The sequence below is a fragment of the Tachysurus fulvidraco genome, chromosome 16, assembly GCF_022655615.1.
Source record: "Tachysurus fulvidraco isolate hzauxx_2018 chromosome 16, HZAU_PFXX_2.0, whole genome shotgun sequence".
NCBI classification, from domain to species: Eukaryota; Metazoa; Chordata; class Actinopteri; order Siluriformes; family Bagridae; genus Tachysurus; species Tachysurus fulvidraco.
The window spans coordinates 21,314,551-21,332,050 of record NC_062533.1 but is presented as its reverse complement, the minus strand read 5'-3'; the positions used below and the strand labels follow the sequence as shown (position 1 = coordinate 21,332,050).

The 17,500-nt window shown below is 42.6% G+C and overlaps 2 protein-coding genes across 6 annotated transcripts in view; both read left to right on the top strand.

Annotated features, from left to right (window-relative positions):
- LOC113647555 (NACHT, LRR and PYD domains-containing protein 3-like) overlaps window positions 1-17,500 on the top strand; it is a 291,375-nt gene that overhangs the window by 92,646 nt on the left and 181,229 nt on the right. The gene's annotated exons all lie outside the window — the stretch shown is intronic.
- The window catches only part of LOC113646932, a 28,621-nt gene that overhangs the window by 5,818 nt on the left and 5,303 nt on the right, over window positions 1-17,500 (top strand). Inside the window, exon 1 of one of the 5 annotated variants that reach the window (XM_047801750.1) lies at window positions 17,480-17,500. This exon is cut by the window's right edge and continues 1,012 nt beyond it. The exons of the other annotated variants lie outside the window; for them this stretch is intronic. The gene's annotated coding sequence lies outside the window, so the exon portion shown is untranslated. Of the gene's footprint in view, window positions 1-17,479 lie in introns of those variants that run through there. 5 annotated transcript variants of the gene reach the window in all.

The window sequence follows — 17,500 nt, the reverse complement described above, 5'->3', positions numbered from 1 at the left end:
GGTGCAGTGAGAGGTGCAGTAAGAGGTGCAGTAGGAGGTCCAGGTGCTGTGAGAGGTGCAGTAAGAGGTCCAGGTGCAGTGAGAGGTGCAGTAAGAGGTGCAGTAGGAGGTCCAGGTGCTGTGAGAGGTGCAGTAAGAGGTCCAGGTGCAGTGAGAGGTGCAGTAAGAGGTGCAGTAGGAGGTCCAGGTGCAGGAAAAGGAGCAGGCCCAAGGAGAGGGCAAGGTAGAGGTGTAAGAATGCGTGGTGGCATTCCAAGGGCTGCAAGAACAGTAGTCAGAGATGAAATTCGTGCCACTATCATTGACCATGTAATCAACCACGGTCTCTCACTAAGAGAGGCTGATGAAAGAGTGCAACCCAATTTGCGGCGGCCAAAGGTTGCCTCCATTACTCGCATCTTTCAACAAACCAACAGGTAAGTATTGCATTTTTTTCTGCATGGAGGTGGAAGGTTTATGACCATCAGCCACATGACCAGATGTCCCTCTTTGAAGCCATGGATGCTGGCTGCAGGGACATCACAGTTCAAGATTGCCAAGGGTGGATCCGACATACCAAGCGGTTTTATCCCAGGTGCATCGCCTTGGATGATATCAGATGTGATGTTGACGAAAACATGTGGCCAAACCCTGAAGATCGCAGGGATTAGATACATTAATTTTGTGCTATTTTTATTTCCCCTCTTCTTATCTGGGCTTTTTGCTGTTTTGTTTTTTGTTTTGTTTTTTGTTTTTCAGAATGTTCTTATATATGATATTTTGTTCACTGTAAGCAATACTGTAAAACTTTTTCTGATTTATTATATTGTGTTTCTACTGAACCTCCTTTAGTAAACAGTAAAGAAAAAAATAACTGATTTGCTTTTTACTGGAATGCGTTTGAATGTGAACATTACTGAACATGTGGACATACAGTTCCCAGCTAAGACATTTTGGGTAAAAGGTGTATTGCTTGTTACCTGAAACATAAAAGTCTATGCAGTTTTTTCTAATGTCAACAATAGCCAGTATTTTGAAACCTGGTGTACTTTGATTGACTGCATATACCTGGTGAAGTGAAAACAAGTGTTATTCTTTGACAGAATAATTTAATTTTGAGTCGGATTTCCAGTGTTTCGGTAAAGTTAGTGTGTGGAGAGTTGAAATGGAGAGTTAGTATATATTTAAGAAAATGTGTTTTTGAGAGGAAAATGATCAATTTGCCAATTGTGTTTTGTAGGTGTAAGTCTGTGTTAAGAGTTTAGAAAAAATATCTTAAGTATAGATAAGCGCTTGTTAGCGATTGAAAAAAACTGTAATAAAATAAAGAAAAATAGAATAAAAAGTCATGACAATTAGCAACAAAACAAAAGTAAAAAACAAAACAAATACTGGACACACTGCTATTGTGGGAAAAAAAACACACTTGTTTTGTGTGTGCATGTGTATATGTGTGGTAGGGGCCTGGGGGGGGTCTTTTGGATCCCGCCTTCTGTTTGGATCCGGCCACAAGATCTCGTCGACATCACAGGTGATGTCCTCGCGGGCTAGGCATCGGGGAAAATATCGTCTTGTGTGCCTAATCCACCCTTGGATGGATCCCACCTCAATGTCTCCACATGCCTCTTCCATTGCTTGCAGAAGAGGCATGCGGGCGTGTGGTTGCCGATCATAGACTTTCCACCGCCATGCTGAAAATAATTCCTCGATTGCATTTAGAAAGGGGCTGTAAGGGGGCAGGTATAAAGGTGTAAAATTGTTATGGTTGGTAAACCAATCTTGGACCAGAGCAGCCCGGTGGAAACTAACATTATCCCAGATGACAACAAACCTGGGCTGCTGTGGTTTGTCCTGTACAACTGCATGTAGTGCATCTAGAAATACAATGATCTGTCCTGTATTGTAGGGACCTAGAGTGGCATGATGATGCAGGACTCCTTGGACACTAATTGCAGCACACAAGGTGATATTTCCCCCACGTTGCCCAGGGACATTTACAACAGCCCTTTTTCCATGTTACGGCCTCGACGCCTGGTTTTGGCCAGATTAAAGCCTGCCTCATCCACATAGATGAACTCATGTGGCTGTTCGGTGGCATCAAAAAACCAAAACTGTCTGTAACAGAAAATATTGAATAGTGTTACTGAAAACACATACAGTAACTACAATGTCTACATTTTTACACAAGTAGGGGCTGGGTTGGGTTAGTATAGACAAAAAGTACAAGATACAGACAGAGCAGGTGGCAGCATAAACCCTCATTCCCACATCACAATATATAGCATGTAAAGTAAAGTGACACATACCTGCACATAATCATGGCGCAGATCCTTGACCCTGACACTGTTCCTCTCAAATGGCACCCGGTACATCTGCTTCATTCTGAAGTTATGTTTCTGTAGGATGCGACTTATTGTAGAAATGCTGACAGCGTTGATATTGTTGAATACCATTCTATATGCAATTATGCGCTGTTGCAACTCACGAAGTCGGATTGCGTTATTTTCTTGCACCATTTGAACGATGGCAAGCTCTTGTACTTGAGTAAAGAGACGTTCCCTTCCACCTCGAGGAGGTAGCCCAACCGTTCTGTAAAAAATGCCACCACAAGATGTCATTGGTTATGTTCTTTTTCTAATACTGTACTTTCAAACTGTACACAGTACTGTAACATCACAATGATACTCCTTTACATATACTTCACAGCACTACTCATTTTTGAATAGTACTTTACAGTAATACTGTAATATGATACAGAATCATGTGACATACAGTAGGTACAGTCTGGAGCAGAAATTTGAAGATATACCTGTTCTCCAGTCGGAATGTTCTTATTATCGATGCTACTGTGTAGCGACTGAGGTTAGGGTGGACTCTTTGAACAGCCTCCCTCATGGATAAGCCATGATTTATGACATGGTCCACCAGAGTAGCCCTGATGTCATCCGATACACGTCTCCGCACTGGTCCTCGTCTTTGTCCTCTTCCACGTCCACGTCCACATCCAACTCCTCTCTCTTTGTCCTCCTCTTACTCTTACTCGCATTGCCTCCATGCTTGCAAAGTTCTCAGAATGTCTTACCTGAGGCCTATTTGTAGTGCTAAGGCTCAGACCGATTGGTGTTCTGTTTTCTGTACAAGTGTTTTCAGGTGTGTATGTAAGTGCCTATAATTGCCAGATGAGTTTTGCATTTTGAACAAAGTGTTTTCCCAATGATAACAGGTGATTTCTTTTTTGAAAAATGTGTCTAATGTAAGAAAACATGTGTAGTGTTTCGCAATAAGTGTGCTACAGAATTGCAAACAAAGTGAAAAGTTGACAATGTGTTTCAGCTATGGTTACACTGTGTTTAAGCATATGCTACAAGAAATTTACGTATTGAGGCTTTGGTCTAAGCATTCAGATTTAGTGTGCAAGCAATGGGCAAAAACTGTAACGGTAAACTGTACAAGAAGGCAGCAAGAGACATAAAACATTTGGAAAATAAAAAAACAATAAATATGTCATAAAAATATAAAATAAAGATTTAATAAATACTGAGGTTTTAATGCCGCAGTCTATTATCTCCTGGGGCAGCTCCAGCTCTTCAGGCCTTCTGCCTCCACAGAAGGAGCAGCTCCAGCAGCCCTAATCCTAACCCAGCAACTTTAGTTGAGAAGGTGGAAATAGCAGTCAGAGTCAGCAGCCATGAAGGAGTACATCGAGGAGGAGCATCTTCTGGCTTCTTCCTTGTTAAAAAGAAAGATGGAGGGCTCCGACCGTGCATCAACTACCGAGCACTAAATGATGTCACGGTAAAGTTCCGGTACCCCCTGCCACTCGTCAGCTCTGGAACAACTCCATCGCGCACGGCACTTCACCAAACTAGACCTCCGCTGTGCTTATAATCTCATCCGCATCAGAGAGGGGGACGAGTGGAAGACAGCCTTCTCCACCCAATCAGGCCACTACGAATACTTGGTCATGCCATTCGGCCTTTCTAACAGTCCGTCGGTTTTCTAGTCCTTCGTCAATGATGTATTTCACGACATTCTCGACCGCTGGGTGATTGTCTATTTCGACGACATCCTCATTTATTCTGAGAACCTGAGGGAGCACATTCAACACATGAGGGCAGCGACTGATCCAGCATCGCTTGTATGCCAAGGCCGGCAAATGTGAATTTCATCAGACCTCAACTGCCTTCCTGGGCTACGTCAATTGAGCTGAAGGGGTCGCCATGGATGACTCAAAGGTGCAGGCGGTACTGCAGTGGCCTCAACCGCTAACCATCAAGGAGCTACAGCGATTTCTAGGATTCGCCAACTTCTACCGCCGGTTCATCCGCGGATTCAGCACCATCGCTGTGCCCCTCACCTCCATGACCAAGAAAGCACCAACCCTCCTCACCTGGTCACCGGAAGCATGCACTGCATTCCAACGCCAGTTTCACCTCAGCTCCGATTCTCCACCATCCTGACCCAAGCCGACCATTCACAGTGGAGGTGGACACCTCCAATACAGGGATTGGTGCCATATTGTCCCAGCGTCAGGGACCCGCATTTCTGACTCGCGGTGGTGTGTGTGTTTATATCAACATGGAATGGTGCAAGAACTCTGTTCTCTCTTACTGCTCATCGTCAGTGGAGTTTGTGACTGTTAGATGCAGACCATTTTATTTACCACGGGAATTTACTACTGTTTACATTGTCGGAGTTTACATTCCTCCTAGCACTAATGCTAAAGAGGCGCTAAGTGAGCTATACGGAGCTATTAGCGACCTACAGAATGTTCACCCCGACGGACTGTTTATCATCACCGGAGATTTCAACCATGCAAATCTTAAGTCAGTGCTCCCTAAATTCCATCAGCATGTGGACTTTGCTACAAGAGGTGAAAACACGCTGGATCTTGTTTACACAAACATTCCTGGCGCGTACCGTGCGGAGCCCAGAACAGGGGATAGGGCAGCCCTAAGAACAGCAAGGGCCAAACTATCCCGAGCCATCAGAGAGGCAAAGCGTGCACACGCCCAGACACTCCACAGCCACTTCCAGGAAAGCAGAGACACCCGGCGCATGTGGCAGGGCATACAGGCGATCACAAACTACAAGACAGCTTCACCTGCTTGTGATAGCGACGCCTCCCTCCCAGACGCGTTGAACGAGTTCTACGTTCGGTTCGAGGTACAGAACAACTTAACTCCAAGGAAGACCATCCCTCGTCCCGACGACCAGGTACTCTGTCTATCCACGGCCGACGTGAGGAGATCTCTATGCAGAGTTAACCCACGGAAGGCTGCTGGACCAGACAACATTCCTGGCAGGGTGCTCAGAGAATGTACAGAACAGCTAGCGGATGTCTTTACGGACATCTTCAACATTTCCCTGTCCATCATTCCTATCCCAAAGCGGTCTACAGTGTTCTGCCTCAATGACTATCGTTCCAGTGCACTCACACCCATAGTTATGAAGTGCTTCGGGAAGCTCGTCATGAGGCACATCAAGACCCAGCTACCACCCTCACTTGACCCCCTACAGTTCGCGTATCGTCCAAACCGCTCCACAGACGATGCCATTGCCACAGCCCTCCACTTACCCCTCACCAATCTGGACAATAAAGACACTTATGTACGAACGCTGTTCATAGACTTTAATTCAGCATTCAATACAATCATCCCTCAGCACCTGATTGGGAAGCTGAGCTGCTGGGACTAAACACCTCCCTCTGCAACTGGATCCTGGACTTCCTGACTGGGAGACCTCAGTCAGTCCAGATCGGGAACATCATCTCCAGTACCACCACACTGAACACTGGAGCTCCTCAAGGCTGCATGCTCAGTCCACTGCTGTTCACTCTGTTGACTCACGACTGTGCAGCAATGCACAAATCAAACCATATCATTAAATTTTGCAGATGACACGACCGTGGTGGGTCTCATCAGCAAGAACGATGAGTCAGCATACAGAGAGGAGGTGCAACAACTAACTGTCTGGTGTAGAGCCAACAAACTTTCTCTGAATGTGGACAAAACTAAAGAGATGGTTGTTGACTTCAGGAGAGCACAGCGCGAACACTCTCCTCTGAACATCGACAGATCATCTGTAGAGATCGTCAAGAGCACCAACTTTCTTGGTGTTCATCTAGCGGAGAACTTCACCTGGTCACTCAACACCAGCGCCATCACCAAGAAAGCCCAGCAGCATCTCTACTTCCTACGAAGGCTGAGAAAGGCACATCTCCCTCCCCCCATCCTGACCATGTTCTACAGAGGGACCATTGAGATCATCCTGAGCAGCTGCATCACTGTCTAGTTTGGGAACTGTACGATCTCGGATCGCAAAACCCTGCAGCGGATAGTGAGGACAGCGGAGAAGATCATTGGGGTCTCTCTTCCCTCTATCATGTACACTTACACACCACACGCTGAATCCGCAAAGCCAACAGCATTTGCAGCACACACCCCTCAGACACACTCTTCACCCCTCACACACACTCTTCACCCTCCTGCCATCTGGAAAAAGGTACCAAAGTATTCGTGCCCTCACGGCCAGACTGTGTAACAGTTTCTTCCCACAAGCCATCAGACTTCTCAATAACTGAACTGTACTATACTGAACACAACACACACACACACACACACACACACACACACATCATCTGTATGGACTGCACAGACCCTCACAAAACAAACACACTGTTTTAAACACTTTTTTGCTGTTTTTGCACATACTGTCCAACATTTCAGCTGTGTTTGCACAACTCGATATATATAATCCAAAGGACCTGCTGCTAAGAAACTGTCTTCATTCTAATGTTACTGCACGAAATATTGTTTGAATATTCAGTATTTACACATAGTATTCACACACAGTATACACACACAGTATACACATACACACAGTATACACACACAGTATACACACACAGTATACACACTGGTCGGTTGGCACTGCTTCTGTTACTGTTTATTGTCTTTTGTGTATTGCATTTTTTGTACATTTTGTAGCCGCATGGGGTTATCTGGTCTTTGTGTAGGCTTCAGTCATTCTGCCAGTTGTGTGTGTGTGTAAAACTGGGTTGTTCATCGGTTGATTGAAGATTAGATGCCGAAGTTTAGAGTGCCTGGGACATGAAATCTAAAATGACCTCTACCAGACGCTACATATTCCCCCTTTTGGGTGCCGAAGTTTCTGATGAAGGGGAACTTCGTTATCCAACAGTTATGAAGGTCGCCTGGTAGGTTGATTATGATGGTCAAAGGCAGGTGAATCGTGGTGGTCGGAATTGGCAGCCTGGACAATGCTTGGAGGGCCGTGTCGACTGGGGTGATGTCGATTATTTGCCTCCCCCCTTTGCTTGGCATAGGCTTTTCGGGCTAAGTCTCGAAGCTTCTGGTAATCCTTTTTGATCTTGTCTGGTTGCCGATCCAGGAAGCTCCGCACCTCGCGGTTGGAGGTGGTCCTGAGGAGGTAGAGTTGGTCTCGTGTAGTAACGTTAGCTACAGTCTGTAAATGAAAGTCGATGTTTTGTAGGTAGGCATGTATGTCATGGCCTCCTGCAGGGTCTGGCATAAAAGTAGGGATGTTTCTAGCCAATTTGTCCAATTCCTTAGGGGCCACACTGTGACTGGAAAGCGGGGTTTCTTGAAAAGTCTCCCACCCTGGGGAGTTCTTGAGTCGGGATTTCTCACCCCCCCTTTTGAAATGTTGATTCCTGTTTTGGGGGTATTAGTCCACTGGTTAAGGGAAATTCCACATTGGGTATTTCCTTTTCAGGGTCACTTTGTAGATGCCTTTCATATGCCTTAGCTTTGGCAACTCTATCCTTAAGTTCAGTCTCTGCTCTTATCAAAAGGGCCTTGGCTTGTCGGAGTTCCTCCTGAGTGTCCTTTTCCTGTTGTTCTCTGCGTGCTGTGTCCGCGTGGAGATCGGTCAGGGCCTGTTGAAGACCTTTTATTTTCTCCTGCAGTTCTGTGTCCTCTTTATCTGCCGTTTCTCGTTGACTCAGAGTCTCTGCCTGGACTGGGTCTAGCTGGTCATGAGCCTGTGCCAGATTCCTCTGATCCTCTTCAGCTTGGATCCGGAATGACAACGATTCCTGTTGCAGGCGAGAATTTTTTTTCTTCATCCATTTTACCGGGCGATGAAATGGTAGGTCAGTAATCCGAGGATCTTGGCCAGCTCCTTGTGGCTATAGTCCTGTGTAGGATTATGGGACATCACTGCACACAGGTTGTCATCAAGCTGTTCCCGGCTTAGGTGTTGCAGATCAACAGCAGTTTCGGGTAGAAGGGTACCCGTCATGGCGTTCAACCAGGTCTCTAGCTGATCCCGGTGTGTCTCATGGCCAGGACATGAGACTGAGACAAGGGCCAATGCAAGTTCTTACAATATTGGAGGCCTACGCTAATAGGCGAGAACGTGCTGTCCACTCAATTTGCCTAATGGGTAATCTAAAAATTTGGCTACTTTAATTTGCTAAGTTTTTCTGTAATAATTTCCCAGTTAGGTCTTTACCTTACGCCTCAACTAAATAGAATGAACACAGACAGATCACCTCACAACACAAAGGTGATAGAGCAGGACGAGGCCTGGAAGGGGAAGAGTTATAAAGTTGAAGCTAAATAGCTGAAACTGAATTTTAAATTTAGCTTCACCCTCTGTTTAAAGTTTAATTTAAAATAAGTGAGGGGAAGTGGGAAGAAAATAAATGAGAAGGGAGAAAAGAGAGAGATGCAAATAATGATAATAATAAAAAAACAATAAAAGCAGATAACAAAATGTCAAAATAGAAATTCAGTAAAAAAAAATGACTACTAATAGTAATAACACAAAACATGACCAAACAAAAACAACCAAAATTGATAATAATAAAAAGGGAAACAATAAAACAAAATTAAAAATAAGAATAACAAAACAATAATAAACGGAGATAGAAAAAATTAAAAAATGAAATAAAACTGAAGGGGCAAACCACAAAAACCAGGTGGCAGAGAGAGAGAGAGAGAGAGAGAGAGAGAGAGAGAGAGAGAGACTTAGTTCACACACGCTGAAGTTATATAAGTGTCATGCGACCTTAATTTGACCGGTTCAAATTAAGGAAGCAGGCTTTATTCACTACCTCTATAAAAGTGTAAGATTGAGAGGACAAAACTTAATAATAGAAATACATCCCATAATATCATGCACCAGTACATCAGACCAGCGCATTTTTATGAACAGCAGATATGTTAATCCCTTTCCACTGCTTCTCTCTTTGTACCCATCCCGAGGCATCCAGACACTGTACCAGCTCCCATCGTCCTCTGTGGGACGAAGCCTTTGGACGTCCACTGAGCCGAGGCCGACTCTAAGAATCCTGAGACATCTCCAGTTAGACTCTGTGGTACTCAGAAGATCAGAAGTCCTTGAACCTCACACCAATACAACATTTGTTTGACTGTATATTACAATCACACCCCCAGTGTCACCCATATGAGGATGGGTACCCCCTTGAGTCCGGTTCCTCTCAAGGTTTCTTCCTTTACCAATTTAAGGCAGTTTTTCCTTGCCACTGCTGCCTGAGCCACCTCAGACTTGCTCATAGGGGAATAAATACATACACACTGTGAACTATATACATCTAATAATAATCTAGAATTTTTTATTCTGTTAATTCTTATTTCTTTTATTATTCGTTATTTCCTTTATCATTAATTATGTTTACCTTCTGCTCTATGTTTATGTTCTGTAAAGCTGCTTTGAGACAATGTCTATTGTAAAAAGCGCTATACAAATAAACTTGAATTGAATTGAATTGAATTGAAATAAAATAGAAGTAGTATATAGTCAACAGGGTTCCTTCGCTGTTGATATGTAAGATTAGGTCTTAAGAATTAGCTGATAAAAGTTACACTACTCAAATCACAGTTTAACAACTAAGGAAAGGTTTCTCCTTTCCACAAATTCAACAGTTTGTGCCACTCAATGGCACACAGTGGGTGGGTCAGGTTTTCTTCGCTGCCCCCCAAGTGAATAAATAAATAAACAAAAGAACAGGGTTTCTTTGCTGTTCTTATTCGTTACTTGATCAAGGTTTGGGACTCCTTTTACATATCACTCAACAACTGGCCAGCAGTGTCTTTATGATTGGATCTGCATTAGGCACGCATCAGTTAGCTACTCTGATGGTTAAACCTAAAGGAGTGTTATCGTCTAGTTGAACGAAATTGGAACACGCAATGACTTCAACAGCGATACAAATACAAGGCCTTAAAAGATGATGAGAGGAACACGCTCAAATCAATCTTTAATCGAACTATGGGGAGATTTCTTCGTCCCCACAGCTGATCTTGATAATATTAAAATGTGCAGTAAAGAGATTTCTTCGTCTTTATGAGGGATTCTTAATATTATGACTAGAGTTAAATTCTTCTCTTTTTTTTCGATTAATCGTGACTCATAAATAAAAAGAAAAAAAATGAAATAAAATAAAATCAAATAGTGATCACTGAAGCTGAGTCTATGTTGTGACCTATCTTACCACAAGCGCACAGTAAATCAACACAAGTAAATTGACTCTGAGTTAGCTCACAAAGCAAAGTTTGAACAACATGCCCGCATTCTCCACCATTATATGTAGCAATTTTGGCTCGCGAAGCAAGGTAAATATTTATGAGTAACTATAACGTGTTATAGTGACTCTAAATATTTTAACCTAAGTTGAAAATAAAGGTAATGTAAAATGAAAATAATGGTAATGGAATTAACGTTACACTTATTTGGTCTGTTCGTCTGGCGAACAGTCCGTGTTCCCGGCCGAGAAAGGTTCACTTCCCTTTTACTTTATACCGTAATTTAAATGAAATTAACTTAATAGAGCGTGTAGTTCAGACCAGATGTTGCAGGTACCTTAAGTTTGTGAGCGATATTCAGAGACAATCACTTGTGGCACAAAAATATGGCATTTAATGAATGAGACAAATACAACATAAAACTAACTACACAAACAAACAAAAGAAATTGGGAAGACGAAGATGAAAATAAAATAAAACAAAAGAAATTAAAATTGTGGAAAGGGAGGAAGAGACTGGAAAGAAGAAATTAGAGAAAGGAAGGAAAGGAATGGCAAGCTTAGACTCAAAAATTAATCACACCCTAACTGGAAAATCGTCACTGGAATCTTAAATTCACCTCAAGACACAATACAAGGTTCATACTTAAAATACGCATCTAAGTTGGTTGGTAAAGGAAACGGTTACTTGCATTGGCTTACTGTACAAGAGACCGGATGCAGCAGAGAAATCTCTGAGGAGTCAGGCGTTCTTCCAAGTTCTCCTGAAGATCAGAGCAGTTGTCTTTCTTGGAAGTGAAGCTTGCTGGAACTTCTTTGAAGGAAGATGGAGTCATCTCCAAGCTGTTCCGAAAGTCTGATTGGTGGTGTTTGTGACAATTTAAAGGTTGCGAACTCCACCCATCTTTGGGGAGATGGCCAATACTACGGCCAAGTTTTCAGAGGGAAAAACTCCCTTTGTTTCAGGTGTCTGTGGGCATGGTATAGCTATCAAACTTTTAGATGACTTTAAAGTTTTATACAAGGTGTATTAAGACGGTATGCAGCCTTTCGTGCTCAAATAAATTACAGCATTGTTTGAAAAACAATATATATATATATATATATATATATATATATATATATATATATATATATATATATATATATATATATATATGTATAAGAAAACCATATAAATGATAGGAATATCCAGAATGTTTTTCTTTATTAAAAGGTGAATTGCAATTCTCTAGAAAATTGTCTTGGTCTTTATTTAACTATGAATATGCACAAAGAAATGTGATATGTAACAAATGGGTTTTGTTGTGGTCTTGCTGGCATTATACTAGCATCCAAAAGACATCATATGTTGACCAGCACACCAGAATCCCAGGCTGTTCAGCCAGCACTCCAGCATCCCAGGCTGGTTGGCCAGCACACCAGCATCCCAGGCTGGTCAGCCAGCACACCAGCAACCAGCACCTAATGCTGGACCAGCATACCACCATCCCAAGCTGGTCCCAGCATGCAAAACATATGCACACTCAGCATGCTCCTCTGACCATCAACGGTGCCACTGTGGAGAGAGTGAATAGCACCAAGTTCTTGGGTGTGGTCATCACAAAGGATCTCTCCTGGACTGAAAAACGCAGCAGCACTGGCCAAGAAATCACAGCAGCGTCACTATTTCTTCCGCAAACTGAGAAGAGCGAGAACCACGCCACCCATCATGCACACCTTCTACAGAGGCACCATTGAGAGCATACTATCGAGCTGCATCACTATGTGGTATGGTGCTTGCAACGCATCCTGCCGGAAGACACTACAGCGCATAGTGAGAGCAGCTGAGATGATTATTGGTGTCTCTCTCCCCTCCCTCCAGGACATTTACGCGACCCGTCTCACCCGAAAAGCCCTCTGCATTGCAGGTGATCCCACCCACCCATTTCACAGCTTCTTCAGTCTGCTGCCATCAGGGAGGAGACTGCGGAGTCTCCAGGCCAGGACAAACAGATTGAAGGACAGCTTCATTCATCAGGCTGTCAGGAAGCTGAACTCACTCTCAAACTTGCCTCCACTTCTCTTTTCTGCCAGCGGCTCGACAGATCTATGAACCCAACACTCCCCTTCAGATCCCACATCCCCAAGGTCCTTCCACTCCCCCTCCCACTAACATACGGAGACATGCACCAGTCACTTTGTGCAGCATTGGTCTGCTTATTCTCTACTGTATCTACATATGCTTTGCACTTTATTTAAATTTCATTGCTAATATTTTGCACCTTGGAACTGAGAGAAATACATTTTCAGTTATTTTTTGTGTATATATTGTACATGTGAAAGAGATGACAATAAAGAAAAACTTGACTTGACTTGACTTTATACTGGACCAGCAATGCTGTTTTTTTTTTTGCAGGGTTGTTACTGTAGGAACTCTGAATGTTGGTACTACTGTATTCTCAGTCCTACACTCTTACCTTTCCTATTCTCTCTCTGTCTGTGCACTCTCCTCCCTCCTCTACTTCTTTGACCAACAGTAGCCCAATTTCCACTGGTGCCTAGATTAGAATAATAATAGGGTTCAGTAATGAAGTGTAAGTGTCTTAATACACACATGTGCCACAGAATGGTGTCAAATCCAAACCCTGGTACAATGACACCCAAGTCAAGTCAGAATCTGTCACAATCAACATATTTTATTGTGAGTACATTAATCTTTCCTTCATTTTTTGATCACATCCCAGAGCAGAGTCGTGTAAACATGATGGTGAATGTAATCTGAAATCCGAGTATCGTTACCCAAGCAACACCCATCACACTCAGTCTTGTGGACAAGTAGAGCCAGTCTCTGTTCCTGTTAATGTAGTGTAAAATAGTGTAATGTAACTGTGAGTCAGATGTAATAAGGAATTTTCTTGAATGAAAAAGCATGATTACTTTTTTATGCACAAACAGACTTTTTGAGGTTTTATAGAATTCATATTAGTATGATAATAAACATACAGTACACACACACATCATCTGTATGGACTGCACAGACCTACACCACATACACACACTTCTAATATACATCTATCAACTTGTTTACATGCTGCTTACATTCATCAGACTGTTTACATGCTGTTTTGTACACTTTTTTACTTATTTGCTCTTTGCACACACTGTCTAACATTTCAATCATTTTGTTCATAATGTACAATATTTCAGTTGTTGCTGTTTTTTGCACAATATTATACACTATCTCAGGGACCTGCTGCTAAGAAACTGTTCATTCGAGTATCAGATGCAATATTGTCTGAACTTACAGTATTTACATACAGTATGGACACCGGTCAGTCGGCGCTGTTTTTTGTTTACTGTCTTTTGTGTTTTGTCTTTTTTTGTATTTTGTGTATTGTCTTGTAACCTTTTGTCTGCACTGTCTTTTGTCCTGCACTGTCTTGTCTGTCTTGTCCTGCACTGTCTTGTCTGTCTTGTCCTGCACTGTCTTGTTTGTCTTGTCCTGCACTGTTTGCACCAGGTTGCACAGTTGCACTTTATGTGGCTATGACTACTTATGTACTTTGTTTTATGTAGCACCCTGATCCTGGAGAAACGTTGTCTCATGTCACTGTGTACTGTAACAGTTATATATGGTTGTAATGACAATAAAAGCTTCTTGACTTGAAATTGTTGGCTTCATTCATACACTGGGGAAAAACCTGGAAGAAAACATTATTTCTCCTCAAAGTTTGTGTGTACAGCATGAAAATACAATACAAACATGAACAATGGTAACTCATAATACTGAAACTGTAATTAGCTCACAGGTGTAAAGTGGGTGAAAATGGAAAAAAAGGCTTCTGTGTTTTCTTGTGACCGCAGTCCAAGTTCCTCTGCCACTGCTCTCATGTCTGGTCCTGCAGTGTCCACTAGTCTCCTCAGTGTAGTGAACCTTTTTGTTTGTAGTTTGTGTGAGGCCCGGAGAAATGTCCTTAGTGTCCATTTGTCCTCCTCCCATTAAAGGCTTTTCTAGGAGCCAATACAGTGAGACAGGGCCTTGGGATCTGCACTCTTATATAAAAACAGAATTGTTAGAAATATTTAAGTCATTAGGCCCATTAAATATAAGCTACAATCAAAAACAAACTCATCGATTTTTCAGTGTTTATAAATAAAGCATTGCGATTCTACTTCTAATGTCTACCAAGCTCTGTACTCCTTTTTCTTTACGGAGAAGTAGGATGCTTTGAGGAACATTGTAATTTGTCTCACACAAAGGGTTCTAGTAATGACAGTATTTTCACAACTAGGCCAGAAGGGGGGGCCAGGCAAGCTAGGAGATCCAATAGGGATGTGGTAGCCTAGTGGTTAAGGTGTTGGGCTACCAATCGTAAGGTTGTGAGTTCGATTCCTATGTCCACCAGGCTGCCACTGCTGGGCCCCTGAGCAAGGCCCTTAACCCTCAATTGCTCAGGTGTATAAAATTGAGATAAAAATGTAAGTTGCTCTGGATAAGGGCGTCTGCTAAATGCTGTAAATGTACTGTGTTGAGGTTACCTGATTATGAGCCTCTTCCTGAGTGGCATGCTTGGTTTGAGCCAATCGGTTTTTCAGTCTGCTTTCTATTTTTCTTAAATTCATTTTGAATTTTGAATTCGTTTCATAATTTTTCTGCATAAGAAGATACATCATGTATAACATTAAAACCATGTAAAATTAAGCCATTTAGAAAGTTCATAGTCTGTGTCAAAACAATTCAATGTATAAACTGTACAACATATCTGATAATGAGCAACCTTGTCTGATTTCCCATTTTACTTTAAAAGTGACACGTGTAAGTGTATGACTATTTACAGACTGTAAATAAAACCTTACAAATGTAAATGGCACCATATTGAATCCCATGTGGCCGCTGCGTGTTACTGCCATGCCACCATCTAAGTAGTGCCTTACTTACATCCACAGGGCTGAGTGACTTCTACAGCCGAGCAGAAGGACCAAGCACAATCCCTGACACACCGTGGCCAGACCTACAGTCCCTGGAGCAAAATACAGGCCTTCAACACCCCCAGCAGACAGGAAGTGAGTCAGCGTCCTCCACGGGAAACCAGAAAGTGAAGCGACTTCCCCTAACGGACACGTGCGGGGTGATGTCACAGGGCACAGAGAAAGAAAAAACCAGAAACAACACCAGGCTGTGACATCATCCGTTGGCAGGAAGTGAGTCGGCGTGCCCCATGGGAAACCAGAAGTGGAGCAGCGTCCCTCACTGGAACAGATGCGGAGCAATGTCGCAGGACACAGAAAAAAACATAACTGGGCTGGTGACATCGTCCACCGATAAGAAGTGAGGTGACGTCCTCTGCAGGAAACCGGATGCGGAGCGGCGTCCCCCACCGAAACAGATGCGGACCGATGTCACACAAACATACACGTGGCGCATCTATTAAGATGGCGTTGCGGCAGTAGCATGCAGCGGTCACTTCGGATTCAATATGGTGCAATTTACATTTTTTATGGGTTTTTTTTACGTTTTTTAGCTACAACCAGTACATGGACACCAGAGATGGTGGTGTTCATGTATACAACCACCAGGAACTAATAAAGTACAGAAATCATGCAACAACCAACCTGCACGATGATGTACTGAATAGGCTTTGTGACCTTGGCTTGCTGCAGAGAGACCAGGCCTCCAGTCCTCGGCGTCACCTGATACCGGAGAGTGGACGCCGAAAGCAGTGTGCGAGGAAGCAGAAGCAGGTATCCGTGCTAGGCTAAAAGCAAACCCTTGCCGGCCGGCTCTCCCGTCCATTCTACTAGCCAATTTCTGCTCCCTGGACAATAAAACTGGACTACATCTGACTCTAACGTACTACACGACGAGAGATTAGAAACTGCTGTGTCTTTATTTTCATGGAGACGTGGCTCAGCGACAGAGTTTCCGGACGCCGCCGTTCAGCTCAATGGACTCACCTAATATACAGCCGACAGAAACAGATATATATTATCTTTATATCACCTGTTTTCAGAATGTTAGCTATATATATTAAGACATGGTACATTGTTTTAATAATTTGATATTGTCTATAATAGTTTGATATTGATAATAGACTATAAAATTTATCAGATGCTGTTTCCTATTTATTAACTGTGACACAGCAAAACTACCCACTGTACTGAATACTGAACTTCTGAATGTAAATGAATCCTGCCTTATAATAGCAGGTATTGTTCCCATCATGAGTTTAAACCATTCTTTCTTTAAAGATGATGTTCTTTAATGGTTTAAAGTTTAATGGTTTAAAGAACACATTATGTTAAGATGACATGATATAAATGAATGATATATTAGTGTGGCCTTGAGCCAATAAGAGGAAGTGTGTTGGAGGTGTAAACTTTCAGAACTGAAGCTCACTGAATGTGTAAGATGCTGCAGCCAGTAACACTGCTGTAAATGTGTTAAACCTCCACATCAGACTCTGGGGCACTAACGTAGAGATATTTATAGTCAACTGGCTAAAGTCAAGTTTTCTATAGAAACAGTTCATTCACATGGACACTTGTACAGCAGATGTTCCACATAAACAGTTTAAAAACATGTGCATTTGTTGATGTGGTGAAGTTTCCTGTATGAGATGTCTGCTTAAATGATTCCACCATCTTTCAGGGTACAAAGACGACCTGCATAAAGACTCTTCTCTGTTTTCTCACTAAGGGGTTAGAATGAACTTCCTCTAGATGTTCCTCTAGAACTTCCACAATATTCACACCACATCTCTTCCTGAAGTTCTTAAACTAGCATTTAACTTAAAACCTTGCTATATTACCTGCTAACAAAGATTTAATACTAATATTATTCTTAATCCTCAATCTGTATCTCACATTGATAATGTGACACGCTCATGACCATTTTTCCTTTACATCAGAAGGATTTGTCCATTTCTCTCCACACAGGACACTCAGGTGTTTGTTCAGTTCAGTTCATTACTCATAAATAAACGTTGTTACAAAGCAGATTTACAG